The following is a 16,567-nucleotide window of genomic DNA, read 5'->3' on the forward strand; positions in this document are numbered from 1 at the left end:
CTTCTTCTTCTTCTTCTTCTTCTTCTTCTTCTTCTTTCTCCTCCTCCTCTTTCTTCCCCTTACCTTCTGCTTTAGAATTAATATTGTATATTGGTTCCAAGAAAAAAGAGCAGTAAGGGCTAGGCAATGGGGGTTAAGTGACTTGCCCAAGGTCACACAGCTAGGCAGTGTCTGAGGCCAGATTTGAACCTAGGACCTTCCGTCTCTAGGCCTGACTCTCAATCCACTGAACTACCCAGTTTACTAGAGTGAAGGGGAGCAGAAAGAACATTAAAACAGAATACTGCTTTATTTAAGATATTCAAAGAAAGTGTTCTGTGATAAGAATGGTTCTCCAACATTTAGATAAAATGTAGAGAAGCTGAGGCTTTTCACCAAGGCCATAGCTGTGGGAGTTGGCTCGGGAAGTGGATGCACACAGTGCCTGGGATTAAATGTTATGGGAATAATGTATAGTCAATATATATAATGTATTTTTTGGACTGCTTTAGAGCAGTATGAACTTAGTTCCTTACTGAAGGAAGGTTATTAAATATGAAAAGAGTTCCTAATGATATTAGTAATAATGGACATTTTTGTAATATTTGAAAGTTTACAAGACCCTGTACATGCATTTGCACTTCATAATAACTGTGGGGTGGTACTGGAGATAACATACGCTTCACCAAGGCTAATTCCTCTACTTATTTGAGCTATGTCATTGCATTCCAACTCCTCCATCAAATCAACTCCTCTGTCATTCCCACCCTTATACTTATTTTCAATCTTTCTCTATCTCCTGACTCATTCCCTACTGTCTACAAACATTCCAGTGTCTCCCTTATCCTGAAAAAAAAGACCCCCTCTTGAGCCTTCCATCCCTGCTAATTATCCTTAGTTATATTTCTTTAGTCCTTTGTAGCTAAGCTCCTTGAAAAAACCTATCTACAATAGGTGCTTCCACTTTCTTTCCTCTCATTCCCTTTTTAACCCCTTATAATCCAGCTTTTGACCTTATCATTCTCTTGTGATGGCTCTCTCCAGAGTTACCAATGATCTCTTGGCTGTCAGATCCAATGACCTTCTCTCAATCCTCATTCTCCTGGACCTCTCTGGACCTTTTGACACTGTTGATCACTCTCCCCTTCCTTGATATTCACTTCTTGACTTTTCTAGGTTCTGGGGATCCTGCTTTAAGCTATTTGACTGCTCTTGATTCCTTTGCTGGATCCTCTTTCAGCTCATGCCCTTTAACCCCAGATGGCCCTCAGGGCTTTGTCCTGGATGCTTTTCTCATCTCCCTCTCTGCTACTCCATTTAGTGATCTCATCAGCTGCCAGAGATTTCATTATCATTCTCTATGCTGATGATTCTTACTTCTATCTATCCTCCTCCAATCTCTCTGCAGACCTCCAGTGACATCTCAAACTCAAACTCCAGGAGACATCTTAAACTTAATACGTCTGAAAGGGAACTCATTCTCTTTCTTCTTGAACCTCTTCCCATGCCTACCTTTAACTATTACTTTTGAGGTAAACATCCTCCTCCTAGTCCCTCAGGCTCACAACCTACCAGTCATCTTGGATTCCTCACTATCTCTCACCTGCCATATTCAAGCTTGTCCTCCATTGTCAAGACTGGATGATTTCACCTTTGCAACATCTCACTGGCTTCCCCCACCTCCTTTCTCTTCTGATACAACCAGTACTCTGGTGCAGGCTCTCATCACCTCATTTCTGGATTATTGCAGTAGTAGTAGGGAGGTTCTTCTATACTAGCATGTGTCTCTCCTCATTCCAATTCATTTTCCATTCACTCCATCCATTCCACTGAAGTGGTTTTCCTAAGGCATTGGTCTGATCATGTCATTCACCTACTCAATAAATTACAGTGGCTCCCTTTTTTTTTCTCTAGGATCAAATACAAAATGCTTTACTTGTCTTTAGGAATCTTTTATAATTTAATTCATCAACTTTCTAGTCTTCTTACTTCAAACTCTCAGACACATACTCTTTTTTTTAATTCTTTTTTTTTTTTTAAATTTTAAACCCTTAACTTCTATGTATTGACTTATAGGTGGAAGGGTGGTAAGGGTAGGCAATGGGGGTCAAGTGACTTGCCCAGGGTCACACAGCTGGGAAGTGTCTGAGGTCAGATTTGAACCTAGGACCTCCCGTCTCTAGGCCTGGCTCTCTATCCACTGAGCTACCCAGCTGCCCCCCACATACTCTTTTTAAAAAAATAAAAACCTTTACCTTCTGTCTTAGAAACAGTACTGTGTATTGAGCAGTAAAGGGTATGCAATGGAAGTTAAGTGGCTTGCCCAGGGTCACCCAGGTAGGAAGTGACTAAGGCCAGATATGAACTCAGGACCTCTCATCTCTAGGCCTGGTCCTCAATCTACTAAGCCACTTAGCTGCCCCCAACACATACTCTTCAGTCCAGTGACAGACCCTGATCTTCTAGCTGTTCCAGGAACAAGACTCTCCATCTCTATTCCAGACATTCTCTTTGGCTGTCATCTGTGCTGAATGCTCTCCCTCCTCTGCTCTGAATACTGACCTCATAGCTTTCTTTAAATCCCAATTAAAATCCCTCATCCTACAGGAAGCCTTTCCCAAGTCCTCTTAATTCCATGCTTTCTCTCTGTTAATTATTTCTTATTTATCCTGCATACAGTTTTGTATATATTTGCTTGCACATTGTTTCCACAATTATACTGTAATCATATTGAGGGCAGGTCTTTTGACTCTTTTTTATCCCCAAAGCTTAGCATAGTGCCTGGCACATATTTGGCACTTAATAAATGTTTATTGATTGAACATCATTTCATTTTATAGATAAAAGGATAGGCCTGGTGAGTTTAAGTGACTTGTCCATGGTCACTTGAGTAGTAATTGAAGACCTCCAGTGATGGGATGCTTTCTATATTTAATTTCCAATTGATTAGTTTTCTAATTAATCCCAACCTATCTCTACTCTAAAATTAGAACCACAATAATATAAGGTAAATATTCATTGCATCAGGATTCATGAGAAAAAAAAAAGCAACTCCTCAAGACATTTACTAATAAAAGTTTTGATTGGGGTCTTTGGTTTTTGGTTTATGAAGCAATGCCATCATGTTTAGGATGAAGTGGTAGTATGGTGCAATGAGAAGAGAACATGGTGGGAAGGGTCTAGAAACCTTGGAACTCATCCCAATTGTCCTACAAACTCACTGTGTTCCCTTATGTAAGTTATTCTCCTTCTGTGAGCTACTTTAGATTTCTCCTCTGTAAAATGAAGGAGTTAGAATGGATCTGGTGGTCTTAACTTGTTTTTGTGTCATGAACCCCCTTGTCAGTTTGTTGAAACCAATGAATGCCTTCTCAGAATTATGTTTCTAAAGGCATCAGTAATGGAAGGGAATTCTGAAAATTTTAGATAGAGATTAATAAAAATAAAGATGTAATTTTTTCCCATTTAAGGTCATAGCCTTCCTGAAATCTATATATCCTCCACTTGTGATATTGTGGACCCTAGATTCAGAAACTGTGGACTAGATGATAGCTAACATCTTTTCTTTTTTTCCTTTGAATAATTCTGAAGTTTTTTGTTGACCTCTGATCTTCTTGGGACTCCATAGGATTCTGCATTTTCAGGGATTCCCTCTGTCTTAGGATACTTATTAAAAACACTTTGTATTCTCCTTAATAATTTTCTACTCAACATTGTGGCTTTAGTATTCTCTGTTGAAGCAATGCAAGGATCCAGAGCAAGGCTGAGGGACTTATGAGAAAGAAAACTAGCCACATTCAGAGGAAGAACTGTGGGAGGAGAAACACAGAAGAAAAACAACTGCTTGAACACATGGGCTGATGGGGATATTATTGGGGATGTAGACACTAAACGATAACTCTAGTCCAACTAGTATTCTCTGTTGACTTCTCTACAGATATTCTGAGATTTTTTGGAGGCTTTTCTCTTGAAATCTTTGCTTTCTATCCCTCCTTCTCCCTCTGTCTCTGTCTCTCTGTCTCTCTCTCCCTCCTATTGCCCTGTTACTTTATGAACTTCCTTAATTTGCAAGCGGATATAATCTCTCCTCCCCTAGCCCTCATTCCTCCCTGCTTCCCCCTTTCCCTCCCAGACTAGTTTCAAGACGGCCTCTTCTTCCTTGCTTTGGGAGCTCTAGGGTTCTCTGGATTGGGTTCCTGCTTTGAATAATCTCTCAGAGGTTGATACTGGCTTAAAGTGGGTTTTAGTCCCCTTTCCTTTAGGCCTAGATAAGTCTCCTATATTATTACCGTGATTCCATTCTTCCTTTAGTTGTCCTTCTTTCCTTCTTATTCTTATTCTTAATTATTGAATTAATATCTGCTGATTTTTTTTCAGGCTGAGGGAGAGCAGGAAGAATGTTTTAGGCAGAGAGTCTGAAGCCTTGGGTGACCCTAACTCTAACAACCTTTCAGACACTGAGCATTCTCTAGTGTAAGGACTTCTACAGTGCATTTCAAATGTGATAGCATTCTGTGTTCTAAGGACTGCTCCCTTCCACCCTGACAATCACTGTTATAAATTTTAAAGTCTCTCCTAGTTGCAATATTCTGTTCTATATTCAGTGGTCTCTTTGAACTCAATTATACTAAGAGGTCTCTTTAGCTTTAACCAGCTAGAATTCCAAGACCCATGGGGCATTTGTTCCCTCTCCTCTGTAAATGGGAAAAAGACTGGGAAAAAGAGATCAGTTGTGATTTCCAGCTTTATATTTCAGTATCTTTTAGGTGAATTCAGGTATACATTTACGGGAAAATTTTAAAATACTTGGGCTCCAGATAAGGCATTTGACCATATTTTCCTGTGTGTGTAATTATATTCCACATATTTATGCCAGTATTTGAGGCTGAGCAATCTACCTTTACTAAACAGACTAGGAAATTTCCACTAGTTATCAGGCCCTTGGCAGAACTCCAAGGACCACAGACCTTTATCAGAGGGGAGATTTTTTTTTTTCTCCTAGGCAGTTGGGAAAAAACCAAAACAAAGCAACCACTTTCTCAGAAGGATCTCAGGATTCTCTCTTTAAACTTTGCTTCAGGGGACTTATGAGAAAGGACACTTTCCACACTCAGAGGAAGAACTGTGGGAGCAGAAACTCAGAAGAAACAACTGCTTGATCACATGGGTCGATGGGGATATGATTGGGGATGTAGACCCTAAACAATCACCCTAGTGCAAATGTCAATAATATGGAAATAGGTCTTGATCAATGACACATGTAAAACCCAGTGTAATTGCTTGTAGGCTATGGGAGGAGAGGTGGGAGGAGGGGAGGGAAAGAACATGATTCATGTAACCATGGAAAAATATTGTAAATTAATTAATTAAAAAAACAACAACTTTGCTCCACAGTATTACAGAAGTACCTTGGGATAGAGAACTTCCTGGTAGTAAGGAAGACCTGGGCTTTGGTCCTGATCCTGAGGCATACAGGCTGTGTGTCCCTGGGCAAGTCATTTAATAACTCAGAGTCCCTAGGCAGTTGGCCAAGACTACAGGTTGCAAAACAGTTGCTGATTTACATTGGTAGGTTTTCTTACTGAAAGAGTTTCCATATCTATCAATCATGTATTTGGACCACCCCTCTTTCTTTCTCCCTATCTATGCATATATATATATATATATACACACATTAGGAAGCAGTGTGTTAGAATGGGAGATGTATAACAGTGGAATTCTGACCTCATTTCTAGACTTAACTCAGTCTGCAATTGGCTGTGTTCTCTTGGGCAAATCATTTCCCTTTTCTTGACCTCATTCACTTCCAGCTCTGATATTCTATATTTTATGTTCTGAAGTTTCCCTGACATAGTCCATTTGAGCTCAGAAACATTGCAAATCTGTACCTGTATACTCCTCTCTTCCTGAGAGACTTGGGAAAGTCACTTAATATTTCTGTTTCCTCCACCTGGAAAATGGGGATAATCATCTGTCCCCTGCCTATTCTCACCGGGTTGATGTAACAGTTAAATAAGAGAATAAATGTGAGCAGAATAAGCCCTAAGGAAAATATTTTTGTTTGCCAGTTGTTTTTGATGAGGATTGATGTCATCATAGGGTGATGTCCTGACTTGGGCAGGAATTGGATTTAAGTGAAGCAGAATTGCCCAAAGTTAGTCTTACTCTATCTTCCAGAGTTGTCCAAGTCCAGGGACAAGACAAAATTCGGGATGACTGCTGATGAATCAAATTGCAGGGGAGGATCTTGGCATCTTCTATGTCTGACCAAACTCTAATTGCTCCACGGCGCATACTTCGGCAGCCTTCGTTGCTCTAGGAACAAATTATTCTCATCCTCCCATTCTATTTGGAGAAATCTTCACACCCTTGGGGTAGACACTCTCCTAATTCAATGATGAGTTTGTGGTCCAGTGATTACCCCTCAACCTAGGTAAGTAGGCCCGCCAGATAGTTTTGCCATGGTGTGGCCCCTGCTCTTGCTACAGCTTCTTGGAGTCACAGGTGAGAGCTGAGTGTCAGGTGGACACCAAAGGTGGATAAGCAGCCCTGGAAAGGTCTTGGCAAATCCTCACACCAGAGGTGCTGATCCTTCTTGAACACCCATATTATATACCCCTGAGGAAAATATAAAGCACAACACAAATGAGTTCTTTTATGTGTCTTTATCTGTAAAATGGGGATAATAATAGCACCTCTGTCTCAGGGGGTTGTTATGAAGATCAGAGGAGATAATATATGTAAAGTACATTGTAAACATGAAGGTGCCATGTAAACATTCACTATTCTATCTCATTTCTCATTGTCATTTGCCTATGAGATGAATTCTAGAAACTGAGGATGATGTGCCCTTCTCCCTCATGCCAACCCTTTTGTTCCAAGTTGCTATTAAGAAAAGGAAATAGAATCTTAGAAACCCCATCTTGTGGGCATAGAATACTAGAAATAGGATGTTAAAGCTGGAATGGGCCTTGGAACATAGATAGCCAAATTGGGAAGAGATCTTAAAATTTGAAATACTGAATCTGAAAGAGAACTTAGAGCGTAAATTGCTGAATGTGGGAGGGACTTTAGAAGACAGAACATGGAATGAATGTCAGAGCTAGAAGGACCTTAGCATGTAATAATAATAGTTTACATTTTTATGGTGCTTTATGGTTTTCGGACTATTTTATAGATGTTGTCTCATTTAATCCTTACAACAACTCTGTGAGGTAGGTGCTATTATTCTCTTTATGTTACCCATAGGAAAACTGAGGGTAGAGAGGGTTTAAGTGACTTGCCCAAGTCTTTACTATATTTTATGAAAGTAAGCATTGGAGGTGGGTTTAGAACTCGGGTCCTTCTGACTTCATCTACAGCACTATTCACGATGCTCTACAGCCTCTTGATATAAAACACAGAACATTAGAACAGTAGGAAATCACAGAATCATCTCATCTAACCCCCTTCTTTTCTAGCCAGGGAGACTGAGACTCAGAGAAAGTCAATTAACTATGTGTTGTATTATATAAATGTGTTTTGTTATAATTCTTAGCGCTCTCTAGTGAAGGAGAATTTATTAGTTCCTTTATTACTGATTTTCCAAAGGAAACCAGGCAAGCAAGGGGACAATTTTTAGGTTGAGCAGAGACTGTCATTGAGAGAAGTGACTAGAATGGAAGGCAAAGAGGAAATGCAGCCCTAGGATATGACTCACTTGCAGTGCCTGGATGGGGACCAGGCCACAGAGCCTGATAGAAAAATAGTTGACGCTCCTGCCCTTTCCTCTTCCTCTTGACTTTGCTGGGAAGGATGAGCTTGTGAGCAGTGGGCAGGAAGGTGGGACCTGCGGCAGGATGCCCATGTCTCCAGGGGCCCCAGGAGAAGACTCGCTTCTTGGCGTTGGTGGCCCCATCTCGCTCCGCTCCTCCCAATCGTGCATCACCCTGTCCACGTCTGAAGCTCCAGGTGCTTGTTCGGGTCAGGATCCCCTTTTGCTGAGCACGGGCGGGGGGTTGCAGGCAGCTGAAGGGAGATTTTTGCTTCGGGGAAGGGGGAGTGTAGTTCGAACTCAGAAACTCTTGACAGAGAGAATTCCATAGAGGCACAAACAGTCACAGCCATCATCACCAGTGGATACAAGCATGGAAGCCTCTGGACAGGCATGTGAAGACCTCCCTCGGCAGGAGGGGGAGACGAGAACACTTTGTTCCGAGGGCCACGGAAGCTGCTGAAGATACGGAAGATGCTGAGGTCATCTCCTCCATCCTCAGTCATCAGCACTCCTCCTGACTTTTGTCTTAGTCCTGGACCTCGATGATGACTTTGTGCGACTGCCTCGCCGGGATCCGATTCATGCACAATCAGAACATCGTCCCATGATGTCGTCGGTCTTCTTTGAAAACAGCATACTCATGGACATATAGAATTATATATTTAAACCTTTACCTACTGTCTTAGTTTATTTATTTTTTTATTTTAGCAATTATAGGTAATAACAAATTTCCGCACAAGTTTTCCTAAATTATATGATTGAACTTATCTCCCTCCCTTCTTTTCCTTTACCTTCTGTCTTAGATCAATTCTGTGGATTGGTTCTAAGACAGAGGACCCGGAAGGGCTAGGTAATGGGGGTTAAGTGACTTGCCCAAGATCACACAGCTAGAAAGTGTCTGAACCCAGATTTGAACCTAGGACCTCCCATCTCTAGGCCTGGCTCTCTGTCCACTGAGCCACTCAGATGCTCCCTACTTGTGTGGACATATTCATACGCACGTCCACACAGGTATAAACAGATATGCACCCAAACATCATAAATATGACCACCCATTGCTTCCAGTTCTGCCCCCTTTGACAAGCAGAATAGCCCAGTTCCTCCTCCAAGCAATGACCCTTCAGATATGTGACTATAGCCACCATGTCTCCCCACTCTCCAGCCTCCTAAATCTTCTCATCTTTAGTCTAACACAGTGTTTCCCAAAGTGGGCACCACCACCCCCTGGTGGGTGCTGCAGCGATCCAGGGGACTAGTGCTGGTCACAGGTGCACTGGGGGCAGTGAATAGTTTAGGTCAATAAATAGTTTCATAACTTCAAAGTTTGATGTTTCTAATTTACACCTTTCTTTACTATATTTTATGAAAAAAGTAGAAACATTAATACATATATCTTTCCTATTAATTGCTATTAAAATAAAAAAATTAATTTCCAGGGGACTAAATAATATTTTTTCTGGAAAGGGGGCAGTAGGCCAAAAAAGTTTGGGAACCACCGGTCTAATACCTTCAGTTCCTTGTAAGATATGCGTTTGAGTCTCGTTTTCCTGAGCTCCCTCTTTTGTACCCTCTCTAGCATGTTACCTTCCCTGGAAACGTGGCACTCTGAATTAGACAAAATACAAATGGAGCGTGGCAAGGGCAGAAGGTGCTAGGATTGGTCCCCTCTCATGTTCTGTACCCTGGCTTTCTATTTCTAACATGCATAGCTGTTTGCATAGGTCTTCTAATAATTTCTTTTGTATAACATTTTTTGAGTTCAAGCACAAGTTCCTCAAGGCCTGTATCTCTTACTTTTTAAAAAAATTTAAAATAGAATCCACTTATTTCTTTATTTTTTAACCTCTTACCTTCTGTCTTAGAATCAATATTAAATATTGATTCCAAGACCGAAAAGAGTTTAGACAATAGAGGCTAACTGACTTGCTCAGGGTCACATACCTAGGAAGTGTCTGAGGCCATATTTGAACCCAGGTCCTCCCAGCTCTAGGCCTGGTGCTCTATCTCCATCTTCTCCTTTTGCTGTGGCCTCGAGAGCACCTATAGGTCTGGGCACAGGGAAGATACCTGATAAGTCTGTGATACTGTATGGACAGCTGGCCAACCCCAGGGCAAACTCTAAACTTTTCCAGGGTGTAGCATTTCCTTTGTTCCAGCCCTAATGTGTCGGATTTTGGGTGGTTTTGCTATTTAAAGAAGGTGGCAGGCAAGTGAGCGAAGGGACAGGAAGCAGGAGCATCCCACCACTGCCCAGAGCGAGAGAGGCAGCCGGCCAGCAGGGGAGGGCAAAGCCAGGCACCACCTTCCCTACTTGGTGTGCCTGCCTGGGTTCATTGGGCTCCTCAGAGATAAGAGGCCACATTATGTAGCATCCAGAACCCTCAATTTGGAGTCTGAGATTGAATCTCAGCCCTACCCCTTACTCCTAGTGTGACATTTGGGAAGTCACAACCATTTTGGGCTCAGTTCCCCTATCCTAAGAAATAGGATATTGGATTCAATGAGTACTAAAGTGCAATCTTCTCATCCACAGAGGAGGAAGCTCTGGCCTTGCCTGGGAAAGTGACCTGCCTGTCACTGTGTCCTGAGCTACAGAGAGGTTGTCCGAAGAGCCAGAGCAAACAGCTGTTCAGCAGATGTTTGGTGTTTGCCTGGCTAGTGACAGCAACTGAATGATGGTGGGGTTTTGTGCGAATGTGTGTGTGTGTGTGTGTGTGCGTGTGTGTGTGTGTAAAATAGTCTGTGGCTGTTTCCCTTTGGTTGACTTTATAATTCTTTCGGTGACAGCTATCTTTAGGGCGGCACTTCTGGCTTCAGAGAGGACAGAACTCAGTAAACGACCTTTGGAGTCAACGAGAAGTGGGAGGTGGCCAATGTGCAGAAATAGGGCTTCTTTGTAAACTTTTGGGGAAAAGTTGATGTTAGGGGCATATTAATTTTTGGGTCAAGTAAGAGTTAAATGTAGATGAGAAATAGCCCAGGGACAGGGGCAGGAAGATCTGAGAACCTCCAGGTATTAGCAACCACGATGAATTGGTTGGGATGGTACTGGGGGTGGTAGGGAGAGATGGGACAGATTTCTTAAAAATAAATTTTTATTTTTATTTATTTTTTAATTTTATTTTTATTGATAGCTTTTATTTTTTATATCAACAAAACTTCTCTCTGCATCACTCCTCCCTCAGAGGGCCATCTCATATGACAGATATTTTTAAAGAAAAGAAAGAGGAAAAAAATCAGCAAAACTGAGCAATATATTGAAAAAGATGGAAAACAAAGACAATGTATTTATCTGTGAACTTCCTACTTTGCAAAGGAGTGGGGTAGGGATTTCTTCTCATATCTCTTCTTTGGAGCCATGTTAATTCTTTGCAGTTTTTCAGTATTATCTTTTTTGAAACCTTTACATTTTTTTGTTGTTGTAGTAAAGAATTAGAAACAAAGTGGATGCCCATTAATTAGGTATTGAAAGAATAAATTATGGTATATGAATGTAATGGAATAATATTGTGCTCTAAGGAATGATGAAAAGGATAGGTTCAGAGATACTTGGAAAGACTTGTATGAACTGATATAGAGTGAAGTTAGAGGAACCAGGATATGAGGAATACATTTTCAGACATGAATTAATGAATTTGTTTTACTTGATTCAATTTATTTGCTATAAGGGAGAGCTCTCATTTTTTGTCAGGGAGGGAAGAGTTGGGATAAGGAATGGAGAGGTAGTAATAATGATGCCAAAAAGAAAAGAAAAAAGAAAAATATAATTGAAACATTAAAATATTTTGGAAGAGAGAAGGAAGTTCAGAAGTGGATGTTAGTAAGCAGGGACCATGTTGATACTTTCATGTTATATTTAATAGACTTATAAAGAAGCTTCATGGATTTACAAACAATTATCTTTTCCCATTCTTTGGATATTGAAACATTCATATCTGAAGTTTGTTAAGCTCATAACAAAAATCAAAGAGGTGGGAAAGCTAAATCAAGGTCTCCTGACTCTTAGTGTAGTGGTATTTCCATTAAACCTCCAATCTGAATAACTCTTGGTATAGTTCAGTCCTAAATTCTTATTTTACTGTAGTGTCTTCCCCAAGGTTCAATGCAGATATTTGAAGTGTCTTAGAAAGTTCTCCTCCTGATAGAAATATAAGGTTCTCAATGCTTAGAATGATGCCTGGCATACAGAAGGCACTTAATAAATGCTTTTGTATTAATGGTTTCTCTGCCATGGTTCCTTTCCCTGAGAAGAGGAAAGTTTTCAATCTTTAATCTTTGTTTTACCCAATATGATTGCTCCTTCCTAAGCAGCAACAAGGAATCCAGAAATAGATGGGTGTAAATGAATGGATAATTGGCTTTGATGCCACTATCGATTTAAATCCTTCCTCCTTACTGCCTTGGGTAAAGCAGTTCACCTCTTTGGTCCTCAATCACCTCATCTGTAAATTCATTAAACTAGGATTGGGCTAGGGGATCTCCAAGGTCCCTCTGTGTGTGAGGACTAGAGTTCTACCCAGAGTTACAATCAATTCTTTTTTCTGCTCTCAGCCCAATGATCATCTAAGGTCTCTTTCCAGTCATTTTTCAAGTTAGTTTTTTATTATTGTCCTCTTGAAGTCTCTTATTTCTCAATTATTTTTTTCTTCTCTCTTCACAGCTATGCTTCTTTACGACCACAATATCTGCTACCGCAGAGGTTTAAGCTGGAATGTTGGTAGAGTCAAGGTATCATGGGGTCCTTGCCATAGCCTTATTGGGTAAGCATTTTGTAGAGGAGGAAACAAGTTTGTAGAAAACTTCAAGACAGTGATGAGGGGCTCTTAGCTACTTTTCTTGGGGCCCACTATGGAAACTCCAAAGTTAGGGTGAAGGATACAGAACTATGGACCAAAACATGGGATTGAACTTGGAGTATTTCTACTTGTCAAATCCTACCCATCTATTGCTACCCAGTTCAAATGCCACCTTTTCCATGAAACCTTCCTTAATACTTCTCAAATGGATATTATGGCTCTCTTCTCTGAATTCTCACACCTCCTTTGTCTTTACCTCACATATTTGACTTTGTATTATCATTATGCACGTGCTTTATTTTCCATCCTGGTCTTGATATTCCTTTGAACACAGGAAGTATGTCTAACTATAAGATTGAGCATGTGGTAGGCACTCAGTAAATGATTTTGGTTTGATGGATACAAGAATAGATTATGGCCCTCCCAGCTCTAACTATAATGCAGTAGGTGACCTTCGGCATGGTTGACTTGTGAGTTAGCCTCTTAGGACTTTAATTTCCTTCTCCATAAAATGAGAGGGTTAAACTTGAGGAGCTCTAAGGTCTTTTCCAATTCTAAAATTCTATACTGTATATCTGAGATTCTTTCTAGCTCTGCAGTCTGTGTTCCATGTTCCAAGGGTAACAAGTACACTCTAGTGCACTCTCCCAGAGGCAGGGCAGCCGTATTTGCTCCTCAAAGTGTTAGGGACACTCTTGGGGATTTAGATTGTCTCTTCACAAATTTCATCAGCTGGAGCTGTGCTCATCTCCATTGTTTTTTATTTTTATTTTTTAAACCCTTACCTTCTGTCTTAGAATCAATTCTGGGTATTGGTTCTAAGGCAGAAGAGCGGTAAGGGCTAGGCAATGGGGGTTAAGTGACTTTCCCAGAGTCTCACAGCTAGGAAGTGTCTGAGGCCAGATTTGAACCCAGGACCTTCCATCTCTGGGCCTGACTCTCAATCCACTGAGCCACCCAGCTGCCCCCTCATCCCCATTGTTAGATGCCAGTGACTAGATTTCCAGTTCTATTTAACTACTTAAAATCAGTAAACTTTTACAGAGGATATTTATTTTGAAGATTTCACAAGAACAAAATATAAATCTTTCCCCCTAATATCTTGGGACTACACTCTTGGCTCCATTCCAGCATAACATTGGTCCCATTGAGTGCATGTCCAAAGGTAGCCCAGCTACCAGATGAATTCTTGTCTCAGCTGCCATTGGGTTGAGTTCCGAAGGCCACTTCTTGTGCCTTTATGTCGTATTGGCTTCAAACCAGGACTCTAGAATGCCAGGGTAGTGAGGTTTCCTCTTGACCTTTGGAGATCAATAAGATCTGAGGCTCTCATTCTTTATCCCAAATGGGCAAAGAGCAGGGGCAGAGGCAAAGGACGGAGGCCCATTGGCCCCCATGTTGGCTTTGGTGAGGGGTGCGCAGGCTTCCCTCCTTACAGCAGCATCTCTCACCAGAAGTCATGAATGAAATGGTCCAAACAGAGAGTATTAGAAAGGCCTGAGGCAAGCGAGCAGGCCAAAGATGACTCAGGTCTCTCGAATGTCTCTTTAGCTAATTAAAAAAGAGCCCCCCATTTAGCTTCTGTGGTTAGAGCCTCTTGGAGCCAGTTAATAGAATGTCTACTCATGCTTCCCAGAGTCTTTGCAAAATACTTCCATTCCCTATCATCGCACCTCTCCTGGAAGCAGGCTCCCGGCCTCTCTCCGGAGAGGGATGCTTGCCAAGGCTCTGTGCATGTGCACCAGACCCCTGTCCCACAAGCAACATCCCAGCTTAACATTTTGTCTTCTAAGGCCCCTCCTGCACCTGAAATTCCATGTTCTAAGCCCTCCCTGAGCTGGGAAATTCTGAGTTTTAAGGTCTCTTCCAATTGTAAGTCTAAGACCCCTCCACAGGCTGAAATTCTATATGCTAAGGTCCCTTTCTGCTTTGACATTGTGTTTTCTATTCTAAGATTCTTTCTAGTTTAGAAATTCTTGTTTTAAGGCTTCCCTCTGACCGGACATCCCATGGATTAAGTTCCCTTTCAGCTCTGTGGTTCTAAAACAATGATTTTATATCACTTTACTCAGTACAGATGCTCTGCCAAAGGGCAAAGTTTGATTGAATGTCCTTAATTTTCATCTTTGTTCTTTATTAATTCTATCCCCTTTCCAGGAGCACTTCATATTGCATAAACAAAACAAAACAAAACAAAACAAAACCCTGGGGCAGCTGGGGATTGAGAGCCAGGCCTAGAGATGGGAGGTCCTAGATTCAAATCTAACTCCAGACACGTCTTAGCATTGTGACCCTGGGCAAGTCATTTAGCCCCCATTGGCTAGTTCTTACCAATCTTCTGCCTTGGGACCAATCCACAGAATTGATAAAACAAACAAACAAACAAACAAACAAACAAAAAAACCCTTTACTTTCTGTCTTAGAATCTATTCTAGGTATTGGTTCCAAGGCAGAAAAGCAGTAAGGACTAGACAATGGGGGTTAAGTGACTTGCCCAGGGTCACACAGCTAGAAAGTGTCCAAGATCAGATTTGAACCTAGGACCTCCCATCTCTGGGCCTGGCTCTCAGTCCACTGAGCCACCTAGCTGCCCCCATGAACGTGGTCTTTTATTTTTATTTTGGTTCCAAGGCAGAAGAGCGGTAAGGGCTAGGCAATGGGGATCAAGTGACTTGCCCAGGGTCACACAGCTGGGAAGTGTCTGAGGCCAGATTTGAACCTAGGACCTCCTGTCTCTAGGCCTGGCTCTCAATCCACTGAGCTACCCAGCTGCCCCTTGAACATGGTCTTTTAAAGAAGTAAATATTTGTTGTAGGTTTTTAGGCTATATTTAAAAAATATTAGCTACCTTTTTCTAGATTTGTCCATCAGAACTGCAAAAGGTGCTATTCCAGGGACTGTGACTTGTCCTGGTTTCACCAAAGTAGAACACTGAGGCATAATTAAAGGAAGGAGCTGGCTCCATGCCAAATGGGTAAGAGGAAGAGCAGAGAATTGGACCCAGGAGTCGTGACTGCCAACCTTATGGTCTGGCCATTAGGTAGTTGTGCAGATGGCCAGAAGAGCATGTCCAATAATTCTAAGCTCCAATTGCTTGGTTAATCATTTTCACATTCATTATTAATGCTTGGTAATGAAAACCTGATCAAATGGAAGGCCAGCCTCAGACTTCACTTAAAGGAAGGTCTGAACACAGTCCTTGAAAGTAGAGGTGGTTGAGGGGAAGAGGGAAAGAAATGGGGAGAGAAGGATGAGATCATTGAATTAGTTAGAAGGGACTTTGGAGATCAGCTAATCCAGCTCTCCATATCCCCTGCCCACAGTGCATCAGTCCCTTCCTACAGCATCCTTCACAGGTCGTAATGTGCCTTCTGTTTAAACAAATAATAATACAAACTATCTAGCATTTAAGGTTTGCCAGTGCTTTACTTGGGTTGTTTCATTTGATTTTCACAACAAGCTAGTGAAGGGGGTATTTATAATCATTCCCATTTTCTAGATGAGGAAATAGAGCCTGAGAGGGGTTAAGTGCTCAGAGTTAGGCATTCAAGTTCAGGTCTTCCTGATTCTGAATTCATTGTTCCACTTTGTTATCCATTTGTTTCACCCAGTAAGAAGGAATTGATTACCCTCCCTGTTCCATTGTTGGACAGTTTGGTTTCTTAGACTTTCCTCATGATAATGAGCCAAAATATGCCCACCATAACTTTTTTTTCTAACCCTTCCTTTCTGTCTTAGAGTCAATACTAGGTATAGGTTCCAAGGCAGAAGAATGGACTAGGTTCCAAGAAGAAGAAGGACTAGGCAATTGGGGTTAAATGACTTGCCTAGGAAGTATCTAAGGTCAGATTTGAACCTAAGACCCGCTGTCTCCAGGTCTGGTTCTCTATCCACTGAACCACCTAGCTGCCTCCCACCATAACTTTTACCCACTTCACCAATTCTACCTGTTGGGATCAAGCAGAATGCAAATGCATCTCATCCCCCACTTTTTTTCATCTAATCCACTCAGTCAGTGTTATAATTAAGCTTCTAC

Source organism: Gracilinanus agilis, chromosome 2 (genome assembly GCF_016433145.1).
Source record: "Gracilinanus agilis isolate LMUSP501 chromosome 2, AgileGrace, whole genome shotgun sequence".
NCBI classification, from domain to species: Eukaryota; Metazoa; Chordata; class Mammalia; order Didelphimorphia; family Didelphidae; genus Gracilinanus; species Gracilinanus agilis.